At 41.1% G+C, this 18,139-nt stretch overlaps 2 protein-coding genes across 2 annotated transcripts in view; one reads left to right on the top strand and one right to left on the bottom strand.

Moving 5' to 3' along the window:
- The window catches only part of LOC117826805 (NACHT, LRR and PYD domains-containing protein 3-like), a 264,765-nt gene that overhangs the window by 70,004 nt on the left and 176,622 nt on the right, over positions 1-18,139 (bottom strand). The gene's annotated exons all lie outside the window — the stretch shown is intronic.
- myo10 (myosin X) overlaps positions 9,105-18,139 on the top strand; it is a 61,401-nt gene continuing 52,366 nt past the window's right edge. Inside the window, exon 1 of the mRNA XM_034703152.1 lies at positions 9,105-9,289. The gene's annotated coding sequence lies outside the window, so the exon portion shown is untranslated. The remainder of the gene's footprint in view (positions 9,290-18,139) is intronic.

Here is an 18,139-nt window from a genome sequence, read left to right as displayed (position 1 = left end):
GTTTTCCTGACTCAGCAACTCGAGAGACGTGATAAATGATGCAGAGTGGAAACATGATAGTGCCGTGTTGATGATGTTAAACGTTACAGCTGAGCAGAGAGAGAGAGGTAAAGAGTTTTTATTCCCTTTGTTTCTGATGAATACTACGAAGCAGCATTGTGGGTTTCATGTCTATCCACACCAGGTAACTTCATTTAAGAAGTTTTAAGAAGTGTGAAAAACGTTGACTTCATTCTTATTAAGAGGTTTCAAGTTAGTAAGTCCTGGTAAGTCCACTGTGGGAGTCGTGTTAAACTGTGTCATAAATACCTCGGGTTGAGTTCCTCAGACAAACAATGTAAACGTGGGGATCAGGTTCCTTGCGTCACCTCTGTGGTATGACTCTTAAACACGGGGCATTTGAAACCAACCGCACATGCAGGACGAAAAGAAAAAAATGTCCACGGTTAATCACATGAGCCAATAGGGGGGCTCCTGATGAAAGTCACAGCCAATTAGCTCTCAGCCAGGGTGCTGCCGTGGAAACTGTTACCAGGACGGAGAAGCGTGGGGGGATATAATTGAGTCCAAATGGTCGTTATTCATGGAGTTGAGGCGGTCACCTTTGGAGTGAACTTAACCTCCTAAAGACTGGTGATAAAAACAGACCTGAGGATGTTTGTCTTGGAAAAAAAATCAAGTTAGTCTGTTTGTTCTTCACAGATATTGTACGCTCTGTTTAGAAACAAGAATGATGAATGTTAGAAAATAGAGTCATTATTTTAAAGTCTCATTGAGTAAATTGAGTTTGATTGGACGATGACAACAAACTGTTCAACTCTATGAAATAAATGTACAAATTAATGTAATCATTAAACACTGTGTTCGTAAAAATATGATTGAGGCAGCTAAATGTATGCTGCACTTAATAACTACTAACTATCGTATCCTATGGTATCGTTAACTATCGTACTATATCGTTTCTTATTTATCGTATCCTATCATATGCTATCGTATCATACCGTAACATATCCTTTCAAATCATTTCATATCTGTCACATCCTATCCTGTTGTGTTGCAATGTATTGCATTGTATTGTATCGTATTGTATCGTATCGTAACATTTCGTAATGTATCGTATCGTAACATTACGTAACATATCGTAATGTATCGTATCATTCGTAACGTATCGTATCGTAACGTAACGAATTGTATCGTAACCACGTAATGTATTGTATCTGACGTACTGTATTGTAACGTAACTTAACGTATCGTCACCTATCGTAACATGTAACGTAACGTATCATATCATTCGTAACATATCGTAACGTATCGTAATGTAACGTATCGTATCGTAACATAACATAACGTATCGTATCGTGACGTAATGTATTGTATGGTAACATAATGTAACGTATTGTATCGTAACGTATTGTATCGTAACGTAACATATTGTATCGTAATGTATCGTGTCGTAACGTATCGTACTGTAACGTAACGTATCATAATGTATCGTAATGGATCGTAACGTATCGTAACGTAATGTAACTTATCGTAACGTAATGTAACTTATCGTAACGTATCATATTGTCACGTATTGTAACATATCGTATCGTAACCTATCGTAACATGTAACGTAACGTATCATATCATTCGTAACGTATCGTAATGTAACGTATCGTATCGTAACGTAACATAACATAACGTATTGTATTGTAACATATCGTATCGTAACCTATCGTAACATGTAACGTAACGTATCATATCATTCGTAACGTATCGTAATGTAACGTATCGTATCGTATCGTAACGTAACATAACATAACGTATTGTATCGTAACGTATCGTATCGTGACGTAATGTATTGTATCGTAACATAATGTAACGTATTGTATCGTATCGTAACGTAACATATCGTATCGTAATGTATCGTGTCGTAACCTATCGTAATGGATCGTAACGTATCGTAACGTAATGTAACTTATCGTAACATATCGTATTGTCACGTATTGTAACATATCGTATCGTAACAGAAAAGATCGTAACATAACGTATCGTAATGTAACGTATCGTAACGTAACATAACTTAACATGGTATGGTTTTGTATTTTATCGTAATGTGTCCTATCAGATCGTTTCCTATCAGATCTTATTGTAACATATCGTAATGGATTGTCTCCATGTAGAGACAGAAATGACATCCCGTCATGTCGTATGGCGAAATATCCAAAATGTTGTAGTTGAGGCGTTCAGGGGTCTCTTGTGTCAATTAAGGAGTCTTTGCACAGTGATTGTCTGGCATCCTAACGTATCACTTGGTATCCTACTTGCACGGCCCTTACTTTGTAAAATAAAGGTTTGTCATTGTTTTATCTTTAAATCTTACACAGAATATTCTCTGAAGCCTGAAAGTGTTTGAAAACTTGTCACTCAGATTAATAAATGTACTTCCGTTTTAGACGTATTGAGCCTTATTTTCTAACTAATGAATCCACATAAGTCGGTCCAAACAGGTAACACCGATACCTTACAAGAGTGATGTCTCCAGGAAGTGATCATGAAAAGTGAGATGCAAATTGAGAGTACTTTGAAGATTGTAGATTACAGCTGTCACAGGGTGTAAACGTCCCAGACTTTCCCTCGTACTGTAAACAAAGGCTCAAGTAAAAATCCCAAACACGACACGGCCCTGCATCAGCACCTCTGAGACATTTACAGGAGGAGCTGAGTGATGCACACGAGCCTCAGAGCCAGAGATCTGTCCTGCTGTAAACTGTTTACACTGCAGGCTGAAGACGCCTCTAACCCCACTCCTTCACCTGAGCGCAGAGCTGCTGCTGCTGCTGTGTTTACACTGAGCTCCCTCTCAGAGATAACACACCTGTTGATTTATGATCTGCTCTATGTTACTATGACAGCACCCCCCCCACTCTCTCGCCTCCCTCGGGTGCCGTGCCGACTCATTTGCACAGGGAGGGTAGACTGCAGCCTGTATTTGTCATGTAAATACGGTCACCTCAAACTGCCATTCAAATGAATCTGCATCCTGGTTGAATGTAGGTCAGTCAGTCAGTGTGTCGTTTGAATGGATCAGTGTAGAGCAGCTGTTTGTCCAGGAGGATCAAAACACTGAGTAATACTTCAGGTTCTTACTTTGACCTCATTTAAAGGTCTGTTTTTAAACAAGCAGCAACCTTCAGTCTTAGAATATGAAGCTCATGCTGAAGACAGCTCAAAACAGCGCTTCAGGAACAGATGGATGACTGATGGAAAGGTGCAAAACGTTTTCATCCATCAGCTGCATGAACAGGTTGTGATGGTAACAATGAATGAATGAGTTTGATCATTCTTTGCAGCTTTCTTTTATTTTAATGGATTTGTTATAAAAAGAATAAACCCTGCAAATTGTGCAAGAATAAAAAAGTGAGCAACATACCCCAAAACATTTACTATTCTGCTGTTAAAATTGCATTTTTTTTTTCTGATTTGAAATGTATTAGTTTATTCAAAATACTCCAAATAATGACAATACAATACAAAAACAGAAAAAATGAAACAAAACAAAATTAAATTAAATTGAGAATAATGGTATAATAATTATTTAAGAATAATGAAATATTAATAAAATTAAATTAAATGTTTTTTGGGGAAAATAATAATAACAATCCCCAAACAAACAGATAAAAACAAAGAATTGACTGATTATTTTTTTATTTTGCTGTAAAAAAAAATTAGTTTTTAACAAACACTCAAGAAAGACATAATTACAATTAAATACAAAAAACTCGTAAAAATTCCACAAAACAGAATAGAAATAAATAAATAATTATCTAAAAAATGTTATAATAATAAAAAAAATTAAAATGCAAGGAAATAAAAAATCCCAAAGAAACAGACAAAAACAGAACTGACTGATTATTCACAGCAAGAAACTATAAACATAACTAACCTAAAAATTAGGTTTTTTTTGCTGATATGAAATTTTTTAGTTTAACACTCAAGACACAAAAAATAATGACAATACGATACAAAAATGAAACAAAACAAAATAAAATAAAAAAAAACATTATAATTATTAATATACATACATATAATACAAATTTTAAAAAACGAAAAAGCAGGGGAAAAAATAATCCTCCAACAAGCTGAAGAAAACATAGACATGACAGATTATTTGCAGCAAGAAACTGTGAACATAACTAATCTAAAAATTTAACATTGGGGATTCCCTGGCGTTTGCAGCATGCCCCAAGTGGACACTCGAAGAACTGCAGTTTTTTTTTCACTTCTGCATTAGCTTCATTTTTGAACACCAGAAGTTGCTGCTTGGTCAGATCATAATGTAAAATGAATACTGCAGAAATCACAGTGTAAAGCCTGACAGAGATCCAGGATGACGGTTACCTCAGTCCACATGCTCTCCACGTGACAATCCACAGAGTGTGCTCTGATGTCCTCATAGCAGGATATCTGATCGTGAAGATGTTTAATATTTATGATATCAAATCTGTGTCGTCTTCCAAGCAGATACAGGGAAGGAAAAATCCCTCTGAACACACAGGATGATCTCTAGAACAATCCCAAAATCAGGCCTTTGCTTTTTTTTGTCCAAAGGGGGACTCTCGCCTGAAACTGGGCCTGGTTGTCTTGTGTTGTGTACCCCACGTAAAACCAAAGATTTGTCCTCAGGGATCATGTTGAAACCATCACAGCCTGTAATTTTGTAACTTTGTAAAAAGGTTGAGAGTTTCAAAATAAAGCAAGTTTGTCAGAAATGAACCTCGGCCAGCTGAGAGAAGATTTTCCAGAGACCTAAAGTGGAAACTCCTTTAAGTACTTCCTCCCGCTCGTTCAGCCTCGTCCGTGTATTTCCATGCCCCTGTACATTGGCATGGCCATTAACCTTATTACCATTACTATAGCTGACATTTGAGGTCTCCATTTAGAGCCCTGAATATGTTTAACCCTCAGGATATGTTGAAACAGCGTTTAGAAACTGGAGTGAGTGATGTCTGTAATGAGGAGAGAAGTCGTCTGGTTTTAATTCATCTGCTTGTTTTAGAAAGAAGTTTACATTTTAAATCTCCTCTCTAATATAATAAACTTTCACTACCTGTATTTAAAATAATGTCAGAATAATAAACAACTCTGGATGGAAAGGAAATATCTGCAGCAGAAAAGTGTGAGGAAATGATCAAATCCACCTTTAGAGACGCTGAGGTTCAGATAACGCCGTGACTGACAGAAGAACGGCAGCTCTGTTTGCTTTCAGAAGTCATCTTAGGTTTTTACGGCCTCAGTGAGGCCCGCTGGATCTGAACCGGATAAGATAGAGTGGAGTCTGCTCTGTGGGACTCCGTCTTTCTTTAATGCATCTCCTTCAGCATAATGCGTGCTTATGGGAACACGGCACACTGCTGTAATGAGATTTTCACCTCCAGTCCCTGTAGTGAGGACAAAGATGCTATTATCTTTAGAACACTGGGATCCAAAGAAGTCCTGTTTGTCTGCTTCTGGTTATTGATTGATGCAGTCTCAAAACTACAACTCCAATCTGATGTCTTAATTTGGGATCAGACTTCAATCAATCTTTATCAAATCACAACAAATGTTCTCCTCAGACTCTTTCCAAACAGAGCCGGTCTAGGCCGGACTCTATGTTCTATTATTAACAAAGACCCAACATCAAGACCGGATCAGATCCAGTCCCAGCAAGTTACAGTGGCATGGACAAACTTCCTTTAACAGGCAGAAACCTCCAGCAGGACCAGACTCATGTTAGACACACATCTGCTGAGACCGTGTTGGAGAGAGGGATAGAGGGAGATGAAGAGAGAGAGAGAGAGATGATAGTGGGGAGACGGATAGTAGTAGTTGTAGTTGAGACAGAAAGGATGAAGAAACATGGAAAGAAAGAAAGAAAGAAAAGAAAGAAAGAAAGAAAGAAAGAAAGAAAGGAATGAAAGAAAGAAAGAGAGGAATGAAAAGAAAAAGGAACAAAGAGAGGAGGAAAGAAAGAAAGAAAGAAAGAGAGGGATGAAAAGAAAAAGGAACAAAGAGAGAAAGAAAGAAAGAAAGAAAGAAAGAAAGAAAGAAAGAAAGAAAGAAAGAGAGGAATGAAAAGAAAAAGGAACAAAGAGAGAAAGAAAGAAAGAAAGAAAGAAAAAGGAACAAAGAGAGAAAGAAGGAAAGAAAGAAAGAAAGGAATGAAAGAAAGAAAGAGAGGAATGAAAAGAAAAAGGAACAAAGAAAGGAATGAAAGAAAGAAAGAGAGGAATGAAAAGAAAAAGGAACAAAGAGAGAAAGAAGGAAAGAAAGAAAGAAAGAAAGAAAGAAAGAAAGAAAGAAAGAAAGAAAGAGAATGAAAGGAAACAGGAATAAAAGGAATAAAAGAGAGAAAGAAGGAAAGAAAGAAAAAAAAGGAATATAAGAAAGAAAGAGAGGAATGAAAAGAAAAAGGAACAAAGAGAGAAAGAAGGAAAGAAAGAAAGAAAGGAATGAAAGAAAGAAAGAAAGAAAGAAAGAAAGAAAGAAAGAAAGAAAGAAAGAAAGAAAGAAAGAAAGAAAGAAAGAAAGAAAGAAAGAAAGAAAGAAAGAAAGGATGAATAACAGACCCCAAAAAAGGAATCTACAGCAGAGATCCAGAGGAACCTACGAGACAAGGGAGCTCAGGGACTCCAGAAAGGTCTATGGTTAGTAACTTTAATGGGACAGGAAGAGTTAAAGTGAGAGACAGGCAGAGAGAGGAGAGAGAGGGAAAGACAGGATCCCAGTGTGTCAGTCTAAGCCTATAGCAGCAGAACTAAGAGCTGGTCCAAGCCTGATCCAGCTCTAAGCTTTGAATCTTGGTCATCGCCTCTTTATCTCTAAATCTTTGTGGGGAGGATCGACCTCATCAGGGTGTTTGTTGCCTCATTGGGGACATCTAAACTCGGTTGATAATGCATTACAAATTGAAAGTATAACAGTATGACATAGAGCCAGAGAGTCCACCATGGTGGTCGTGAGAGCTGGACTTTGGCCCACGTGACTTTAAGTTCCACGTGAGACCAAAAACTCAAAGTTTTCTTTTATAGTTCCCTTCGTAAACACAAATTAAACTAAACCCTCGGTCACCAAACAGCTGCTGGTTTGTGTGAGGTTTGGGTTCTTCATGTCCCGGAGTGACTCTGGTTTGATGCTGTAAACTTTAAGACTTCTCAAACCCCGGTCCAGGCGGAGATAGAAAGCCCTCGTTGTTTTCAGATGCAGGCGGATTTGTTTCCTTTTTCCAAGCCTGCCTATTTATCCATTAGTCACCACCGCAGCACCCGGGCTGCTGCCAAGACCTATTCTGGCTCCACAAGCCTGGTTTTCAGCAGTTTGGCTTGTTTTGCTTTGAACTTTGAAATATGAAGCTGGTTTGGAAAAACCTGCAGTTTGTGGGAGGGAGGGAGGGAGGGAGTGAGGGAGGGAGTGAGGGAGGGAGGGTGGTGAAGGAGAAGCTAAAGGTCAAACATGTTGAGAGCTGTGTTGCTGAGCGTGTCTGACTCAACTGATGAAGGAGATGATGTTCGGCTGTCCTCTTAAAACTCAAGGATTTAAGGAAGCATCATTGGTAGACTACAACACCTATTCCAAAAATAGCACCTGGACTCTTCTACTACAGAGCCATGCTGTTGTGATCCGTGCAGAATGTGGTTTTGCTGAAATCTGTAAGGTCTTCCTGAAGACGTCATGGTCTGGATGGCAGCATGTGTTGCTCCTAAACCTGTAGATATTGTTCAACATTAATGGAGCCTTCACAGATGTAGAAGCTACCCATGCCCTGGACTCTTATGATCCCCATACCATCAGGGACGCTGGCTTTGACCTGTGCCGGGTGGTCCCTCTCCTCTTTAGAGCGGAGGACACAGCGTCCATGATTTCCAAAAAGAATGTCAGATTTTGATTCATCAGACCACAGGACAGTTTTCCACTTCTCCTCAGTCCATCTTAAACGGGCTCAGGTCCAGAGAAGTCTCTGTGGTTCTGGATCAGGTTTATATATGGTTTCCTTTTTGAATGGTTCAGTTTTAACCTGCATTTGTGGATGCAGTGACTTCCACTACAGAGTCATGTTAGTGTTTTTAATGCAGTGACTTCCACTACAGAGTCATGTCTGTTTTTAATGCAGTGACTTCCACTACAGAGTCATGTCTGTTTTTAATGCAGTGACTTCCACTACAGAGTCATGTCTGTTTTTAATGCAGTGACTTCCACTACAGAGTCATGTTAGTGTTTTTAATGCAGTGACTTCCACTACAGAGTCATGTCTGTTTTTAATGCAGTGACTTCCACTAGAGTCATGTCTGTTTTTAATGCAGTGACTTCCACTACAGAGTCATGTCTGTTTTTAATGCAGTGACTTTCACTACAGAGTCATGTCTGTTTTTAATGCAGTGACTTCCACTACAGTCATGTTAGTGTTTTTAATGCAGTGACTTCCACTACAGAGTCATGTCTGTTTTTAATGCAGTGACTTCCACTACAGAGTCATGTCTGTGTTTATAATGCAGTGACTTCCACTACAGAGTCATGTCTGTTTATAATGCAGTGACTTCCACTACAGTGTCATGTCTGTTTTTAATGCAGTGACTTCCACTACAGAGTCATGTCTGTGTTTATAATGCAGTGACTTCCACTACAGAGTTATGTCTGTTTTTAATGCAGTGACTTCCACTACAGAGTCATGTCTGTTTATAATGCAGTGACTTCCACTACAGAGTCATGTCTGTTCTTAATGCAGTGACTTCCACTACAGAGTCATATCTGTGTTTAATGCAGTGACTTCCACTACAGAGTCATGTCTGTTCTTAATGCAGTGACTTCCACTACAGTCATGTTAGTGTTTTTAATGCAGTGGCTTCCACTACAGAGTCATGTCTGTTTTTAATGCAGTGACTTCCACTACAGAGTCATGTCTGTTATTAATGCAGTGACTTCCACTACAGAGTCATGTTAGTATTTTTTGTTGCAGTGATTCTTCTAAATCATGCATTATATATTTAACACAATATCCTTATTTTTGGGGAATTTGGGTTGTAGAAAATGAATATTTGCTCGTGTTTCTAAAACATCGATTTCTCTCTCCTGATCCTTAGACATACATCGGCTCCATCCTGGCGGCGGTGAACCCGTACCAGCTCCTCCCAGGCCTGTACGACCGCCCGGCCGTGGAACAGTACAGCCGTCATCACCTCGGCGAAATCACCCCGCACATTTTCGCCGTGGCCAACGAATGCTACCGCTCGCTGTGGAAGAGGCTGCAGAACCAGTGTGTCCTTATCAGGTAGGTGACTGGAAGACTTTGAAGGAGCCATGATGGAAAGTACGCTGTCTTTAAAGCTGCAGAGATAGATTGGTGGCCACTAGGGGGCAGCAGAAGCCCCCAGAACAAGCTTGCAGACTCAGTGGTTTAATGTGCTGACTAATCCTAAACTCCCAGCCGAGATATCTCTACCTTTCTTATCAGCAGTCATCTAAACTGTTGTTGTCCTATAGCCGTCTTTAATCTCAGACACTTTGATCGTGTGTCAGGTCCCCTGGGCAGTTTGGCCTGAGCTCTAAGGATCCACATCGCGCCCACTGTTACTATCTCCATCCTCCGTCCACTTCTTCCCCTCCTCACATCCTTCCTCTTTGATTCAAGCTGGACACAACTTTCACATCCTCAGTCGCTCCATTGTTCCATCAAACGGACGGAGACGTTGTTTTTCCTTCAGGCTTTTGTACACAAGTTATTTTTACATTTCAGATATGATAATATTTTGGCCCTGGACTTAGCAGAGAGCGGATGCAGAGGACATCAGAGTGTCGGACTCTGTGGGAACTGGCATGTTTGTGGTCGTCGAGGTATTCTGAATACGTGGTCAGTACTGGGTACTGTCCTCAGTAAGTGTACTTTCCAAAAGGATCCTGATCAACTGGTCCCCTTTGTTGAGAACCTGGACAGAAGTTAGGCTATCACATAAAATGGGACGAATTTAAGGCGGCCTGGTTTACACTGTACTTAAAAAACATTTAGCACTTAGCATTTGTTTGCCACTGCTTCACCTGAAGAGCACAAATACCTCATACAGCCCTACGTAATAAAAAACAAACTTTCCTTTTAAGACAGTTTATTGTGAATCAGTCACATGTGGAATACCTGGCGTGTATCTGTGCCAGCCGGATCATTCGTGGGTCCAGATTTGTCCAACCTATCACCCTGAGTGTGAAAGTAAGACTCTACCTCTTGTAAAACCTCACCCTGTACTCTGATACTTCTCTGGTCTTGTCCTCAGTCTAAAAGGTTCACAGGTGAGTCAGGATGTGAAGCAGCTCCTGTTTTACAAACTTCTTCCAGTATTTCTCTGAACATTTAAAGTAACCAGTAAAACCAAGACCTGAATCAGGAGGAGGTAATCTGCGCAGCATGGTGGTGGTGTCGGTGTTGGTGTGTCAGCTCATGTGTTGCAGTTTTCTGACAATTAGCCTGCATTATTTTACAGCCCTGTACCGTCCAGCTTCATGGGCATTGTGGGTAATGAGGCACACATGTCAACTTTATTTAGTGTCAGCTGGTTTGAGTTTGTGAAGAAAGCAGAAAGTGAGCGGTGGAGGCTTTGCTTTTATTTTTTAATGAATAATGAGAACACTTAGTGCCAGCAGCTGCAAGACACACCATCAGGGTCCTATACATCCCTGTGTCACCCTGTGGTTAATGTCGGCTCTCTGTCCAACTGTGTGGTCATGAAGATGAGAGTAGGAACTTTTCCAGGTGTGAGTGATTCAATAGTAAAGACATTTGTACCTGAAAGAAGTCAAAGTAGAGTATTAGTTTGAAGAGAGGTTGAAGGCCTGGCTTCTGTAGTGAAGGTCAGGGTAACTCATGTTGTGATACGATACAACCCTAACCCTGGAGAGGGACTATGACAATGGTTACAATAAAAGCTCACACGTCCTTGCAGCAAACATTGAATTAATAGTAAGTTGAAGTAAACACTGAGTATCATAATTAATGTACTTATTGACTGTAGCAAACTAGCTAAAGGAAGCTGAATAATAGTGTTGCTGTCACCCACCTTTGCTTTGTTGATGAAGAATTTGTTGGATTGAAAGCACATACTGCTGTTCATACTTGTGTTGACTTTAATTTTAGGGCTGGGAATCTACACTAGATATATGTAATCATCACCCAAGTGAAGTTCTGAGGAGGACTTCACTGTTTTAAGTGATGGAAAGAGTGTCGTAGATGCTGTCTCTTCCTGTCTCTGTTTGGGTCAGGTGACACAAATATGTCTCACTGTGGAGCGATGGAGCCCGTGTGCTGCAGATCCACAAAGTTTACAACCGAGGCCGCCGTTATACTGAGCTCTTTGTGCCCTCATGGCTTCTGTGCTGGTCTCATGACTGAAAACTGTGAATTCTGGCTCTGAACTCAGGGTTCTAGAATTCTGAGTTCTAGAATTCTGACATCAAAGGCAGAACTCAGAGTTCTAGAATTCTGGCACCAAAGGCAGAATTCAGAGTTCTAGAACACAGGATTCTAGAATTCTGAGTTCTTAGATTCTGGCACCAAAGGCAGAATTCTGAAATCTTGAATTCTGACATCAAAGGCAGAATTCTAAGTTCTGGAATTCTGACAATGAAGGCAGATTTCTAGCGTACAACTCAAGAGTTTTAAAATTCTGAGTAGTTCTAGAATCCTGAGTTCTAGAACTCTGACATCAAAGGCAGAATTCTGGCTCTGAACTTAGAGTTCTAGAATTCTGAGTTCTAAAATTCTGAGTTCTAGAACTCTGACATCATAGTCAGAATTCGGACTCTGAACTTAGTGTTCTAGAATTCTGAGTTCTAGAATTCTGGCACCAAAGTCAGAATTCTGGCTCTGAACTTAGAGTTCTAGAATTCTGAGTTCTAAAATTCTGAGTTCTAGAACTCTGACATCATAGTCAGAATTCGATCTCTGAACTTAGAGTTCTAGAATTCTGGCACTAAAGTCAGAATTCTGGCTCTGAACTTAGGGTTCTAGAATTCTGAGGAGTTCTAGAACTCTGACATCAAAGTCAGAATTCTTGCTTTAATTCTCAGAATGCCGTAGCTTATTTGGGAGCTTTACTGGACGAGCTGCTGAGAATGGAATCTTGTTCCTTGTGTTTATTGGAGCTTAGTCACTTTACAGGAGCTCTGTGTGACTAAGTTTTGACCTGGATATGTAGAGTAGTCCATGTAATGCTGTTGGAATGAGAAAAAGCAGCAGCTGTGTGTGTGTGCTGTCTCACCTCACATGTTCTCTCGCTCAGCACAGAAACCCTTTTGTCCTGCAGGATGTCGGTCGGTGGGAAGAATGCGCTCCACAGCGAGGCGTAAACACAAACATGTCATATTGTAGTGGACGGAGGCCCCACGCTTCACAATGCTGCTATTCTGTTAGCAGAGATGCATCGCTGCTGCAGATCTGCTCTGTGTTTGTCCTCATCCTGCTCTCCTTGGTACTTTTCCTGCTGCAACAGGCAGATTTCCCCAGGGGGGTTCGGCGGCCCCATCTCGTCTTGCTGTTTCTGCGTTTCCCTCCTGAACTCTCGTGTTTTTTTTCTTAAACTTCGCCACAGACCTGGAGTTCAGAACAACACTTAATTTACCACAGAATCTCCAGCTTCAGGAACAAGAAAAACACCAGTTTGGTTGTGTAGTTTTTCCATGACAGCAGCAGCAGCTCATGAATCCATGTGGGTCAGAGAGGACAAACCGCAGACCACAGTCCTGACCTTTAACTGTAGTCTCAGCTCAAACACAACCTGATGCTTTACTGTCTGTGAGAATAGATTAAATGACACACTCAGGGCTCCAAAACACACACACACTGTGAAGGTTGGTTATCCTCTTTCTTTTTGCTCTTTTTCATGCTAACACTGCGTCTCAGACTCTGAGTTCATTTCAGTTCCTCTGGCCCTGAAAACAACACTTTCACATTTTGTGACCACGCTTTGTGCCGCCCATCGTGCCCTCATGTTCTTCTAAAGCATTGCAAAGAAGCCACTGCACTTTTGAACGGCACATTTCCCCTCCAGGCGGCTCAGTTGACGAGTCTAAAATATCCTGAAAGTACTTTGAGTTTGATGTACCGCCTACGAGCTAAGCATACAGGTGCAGCGAATCAGAGTGCATGTGGATCAAACTACATGGAAGAGGTTAAAAGTTAGAGCCAGTCATATGCCGAGCCGTCCCAAGGAACAGTGCTTCATGTGACAGGACCTGTATGAAACAGAGAAAGCAACTAAAGTGGAACTCCTGAAATATGCAATGCAAATTTACAAAATCAGAAATTTAAAGAGACAGAACATTTTTACCTGAAACACATTTACAGATTCTGACGGTAAAGGAACGTACCAAATACAGGAAGTGATCAAGCCAGCGGTTTATGGATTTCCAAAATAAAAGACGTCTGTAATATGAAAATGTGAAACAGCTGGGGAATTCAAATATATTTGACATTAACCCTGTTTCCACTCAAATGTTCAGATTCAGACTGATAAAAGAACACTTCAAAATGTGTTTCTGCCAATCACAGCTACATCTAATTTGGAATTTCAGAATAAAAACCATACAAAATTAAAGATATTACTATAATTTTGGATGAATTCAAAAGTCAGCAAACCTAGTTTCAACTGGCTCATTATAGTTCAGACAAATAGTGCGCAACCTCATAATGTATTCCAGCCAATCACAGCTGGATCTGATGTGTCCTTTCAAAATAAAAGCCATTTGAAGTTTGAAGAAATAGCGATAATTCTGGATATTTTCAATCAGAGGCGATGAACAAAATCCCAATCTTCACTGAATAATGTTCCACTATTAGTCTGGATTAAAATGACTCAGTGGAAATTGAGATTTGTTCATAATTTCTGATTGAAAATATCCAGAATTATTGTTTCATCCTTTGTAAATTTGCATTGCACCTCCCAGCCACTGTACTGAAAAGCATAAATGCTGCATTAACCAGGAATCCCTGTACGTCAGAGTAATCTGAATTATCTTGGATTAACTTCACACTAAGACACTGATCGAACATTTTGTACAGGCACACCTGCATATTTCTCTATGTGTTACAGTGTCATCCTTTAAAGTAATACATATTTGAGAGAATAAACACTTATTTAAACAATAAAGCTCAAAGTAAAGATCAGAAAGTAGATTTCATTCGATCATTTGATCCCCAAATCAAGACCCTGGTTTGAATTGCCTTACATTGTGAATGTGGACACCTAGTAATGTTAATATTAGCCTCAGGCTTCTTTAAGTCTTCTGCAATAACTTCATCAGACAAGTATTAACGTGTATTTCTTCTCCATCTCTGATCCTGATGAGAGCATGGAGGCAGAAAGCTTCATAACATGTTCTTGAAACCGGACCGAAGCCTTTTACAGACCGATTTGGAGCTTGTAAATTTTGGCGTGTTTGATACTTAAAGTTAGGTTTTGGATGTCGGGTCACTTTAACTCTGAGTCAAAGTGCTGCCCTGCTGCCACAGTACGTGGTCTACTTCTCAATGATCTCTGACACACAATCACTTCCCCTGTTGGTCCCCCCCCAAAAAACACCAAAGCCATCTGAGAGCGGACCCTCGTAAAAAACATGTAACATGGAGGAACCCCCACCCACACTGAGAAGGGATCGAGTGAGTGAGGAAGAGGAGCTATAAATTGCGAGCTGGCACTTTGAGGCGAGGCAGGAAGCTTTCTCGTAGGATTTAGGGGATTGTGGGTAATCAGATCCAGGCGGAGGGAGGCGAATGAAACAGGAGCTGCTGTAAAAGAAGAAGAGGAGGAGGAGGAAGAAACCAGCTCTAACACAACACGTCTGCTCATTAATGTTCATGAATGCGTAGATACCTGCCGTGTGGTTTTAATGGACACCCCTACTGTTGTGTCGATTACAGCGAGAACTCCCTCCGAACCACCAACGAAGAAAGTCCTGGACGGTCTCCAAACTTTTGTATCTCCAGGCGTATGCCACCATGGCAGGTTTTCTTTTGGATAATGAAGCAATAAGCAGAGATTTAGACTTCTAATTCACATGTTTTCATGACCCTGGATCTGCTTTACTGGTTGGTGCCTCTTAGTACTCTGCAGAAGACTTTGAAACAAAGCAACATCAGACACCCGGTCACCTTAGGACTTTAAAGTCTTAGAGAAGTAACGGTATCTCCCCAGACTGCTCAAATTTGGCACATGAAGGGTGGTTTCAATTGATGAGATGAAAAATGAGCATTAATACCCTCTTTATCCAGCAGAGGGCGTTATTCGCCTTGGCGACTTGTCTTGTTTGACGTCAATACGTCTGTTTTGGGTCAATAAGTTGGACCACTAGGCGGTTTAACATCAGACTTCCAACAGATCCGTGTCTGATCCATCTCTGATCCACCGTGCTCCCTCGTCCATCAACCCCCACCGGTTATGTTCTCAGAACGCAGCATGGAGCAGGACCGCCGGACAGCTGGAGTCATGTGACCGAGGTTTTCCCACAGTAATCACTGAATCAAGGATTCTCCTCCTCCTCCTCTCCTCATCCATGTTGTCTTTCTGGTCCTCTGAAAACCTCTGACCTGTTGACTCCAGGCCTGGCTCCGCTCATCATGACTTTGGTTTGTTGTTGTAGTTAAGTGAAATACGATCTGGTGATAACACAGAGTGTTTTATTCTGAAAATTAACCGGATGTTTTCATTTTGTTTTGGTGAAACCTGACTTCCTGTCCCGCTCCATCTGCTCTGTTGAGATTGATGCGTCGTGCTCCGGCATCCGGCACAAATAGAAGTCTTGTGTCTCTGATCCGGAGGACTCCGACCTGCCAGATCAGAGATGGAGCCAGAACGCAACGGAGCGGATCCAGTGGAAGTTAACACATTGACTAGAATAGTAACCTATCAGAGACGGACTGGACACTGATCTGGTGGAATTTGGCCGTGAGGACAAAACAGTCCAGAGTTCATTAAATCTGAAGTTCTGGGGGTGTTATCCCCCCGCCCCTGACCCAGCTGTTTGTCCCTGACCTCCTGACCCCAGAGGTCGGCTGGAGGTCAAACTTGAGCCTCTCCAGCTCGGTTAATCCATCAGGCATGTGGGGGTCACAAAAGCCCCGCAGCAAACCTGTGCATGAACATACCTGAGAGGGTCTCTCCTGGGATTTCTCTGCATGGTCAGATTAATAATTAGACTGAAGGGTGACCAAAGGAAGGAATGCGTCGCAGCAAAGGAAGAGAGCACGCTGGGAAGGAAACTCTGTGTTTGTTTAAGGTGGAAGAGGAGATTTATTTAAGTCTGACGTTTGCTCAGTTTCTGACCCTGGAGCAGACTTTGTTTTCATCATGAGGAGGTTGAAGAGTGTACTTTGATAAGGTACTTCCTCTGAAGACACTCTTGTTCTGGTTTAACCTCTAAAAAATTGAAGAAAGCGGGTAAACTGGCTGCGATTCAAGATTCAAATTGGAGTCAATATAAGCCATTTTTTTAATCTTCAACATTCTCTTTCCGGGTGTCCCTTTTCTCGATGTTTGTGAGGACTGAACAGCGGCTCAGTGTCCGTGTTTCATTGGATTCTTGAGTCTTTGAATGCGCTGCATCCCGGGGTCTCAGTCCCTCCTCAGTCTCTTTTTCTCTGGATCAGTCTGCCGCTCTGCTCCCGGATACAAAAAGCCTGGGTGAGCAGTTTGCCCAACACGTCCAGTCCCTCCTTTCCTGCCTGCATGGGGGGGGGGGGTCGTACCTTGGGTGGCAACAGCTTGTGGAGGGCCAGGGATTAGTACAAAGGCAGGGTGCTGTTCAGTTGTGTGTGTGTTTGTGTGTGTGTGTATGTGTGTGTCCTAGTTTGGGTAAGCTGGCACACATCCAGAGGTCTTTTATACAAGTTACATTTAACGGGCCTTTTCAGGTTTTAGTCCGAGCAGTTTAAATGAGTTACACACCCCGAGCCCTTTAAAGTAAGACCCAATCCCTTTAAGAAAGTCAGAGCGAGTCAGATCTGGACCTCCGCTTCTATTCAGCTGTAGCAACAACACACTAAAAACCGGTGCTTAAAGTCCCTCACGCAGTCTCCTGGACATGTGTCAGGGGAGCTGGAACACAAAAGCTCGAATCAGTCTGAGGGGACACGTAACGGATTGGACTCTGCCAGCTCCCTGCAGAAAGAGTCAGGGTTAGATCTGTTTCAGGGCTACACGTCGACACGCTGAGAGTTTACATTTTTTGGTGTCCTGTTTTCTGTCCTTCAGAGACGTGACATCGACCTCATGGTACGACTGTTCATGTCACGTGGCTGACAGTTTAAACAGGCAGCGTGGCTGACTGATGATAAACATATCTCACCTGCACACACTTTAAGGGTTCAGCAACACGTACCTTTATACTCATTATTACTAAATCATTTACATCTCTCTCATTATGTTCATAGTCATCGAAAATTATTTGGAATTTGTTTATTTGAAGTATATGTAACTGAAGCGTTTTGCATTCACATGAGGGGAAAAAAGGGATCCTTTTTTCTGAATAAATGACTTAACTATCTCGGGATTTCGAAATCAACAACTTAATTCTGAATTAACGACCTAGTTATCTCAGAGTTACGAGAAAAGTGTTCGGTTTTTCTGAATTAACAAGTTATTGTGAGGCCTACCTGAATATCATCAGAAGCTCTAACCTTTAAAAATTCCAGTTACTGGGGCGCTAGTGGCCTAGTGGTCTAAGCGCCCCACATACAGAGGCAACAGTCCTTGTGCCCGGTTCGATTCCCAACCGGTCGACCATTTCCTGCATGTCTTCCCCCGCTCTCTACTCCCCACATTTCCTGTCTCTCTTCAGATGTCCTATACAATAAAGGCAAAAAGGCCAAAAATATAACTTAAAAAAATAAATAAATAATAAATTCCAGTTACTAATTTCAGTACAGAATAATAGTAGACAACGTCATGATTTAATCCTGCCAATCACAGCTCCGTCTGATGTGTCATTTCAAAATAAAAGACACTTGAAATTGTCTGCGTTCACAGTAAAAAACGACCGACATTTCCAGACATTTTTTTTTTTAAACTTCTGTTTTCATGCATTATCAGACAAAACAAATGCAAAACTGGTACTTTAAATGCAGCACAGTGAAAGATAAGGT

Source organism: Notolabrus celidotus, chromosome 15 (assembly GCF_009762535.1).
Source record: "Notolabrus celidotus isolate fNotCel1 chromosome 15, fNotCel1.pri, whole genome shotgun sequence".
Lineage (NCBI taxonomy): Eukaryota > Metazoa > Chordata > Actinopteri > Labriformes > Labridae > Notolabrus > Notolabrus celidotus.
Note: the sequence above shows the minus strand (reverse complement) of the source record. Positions and strands in the feature narration are given on the sequence as shown.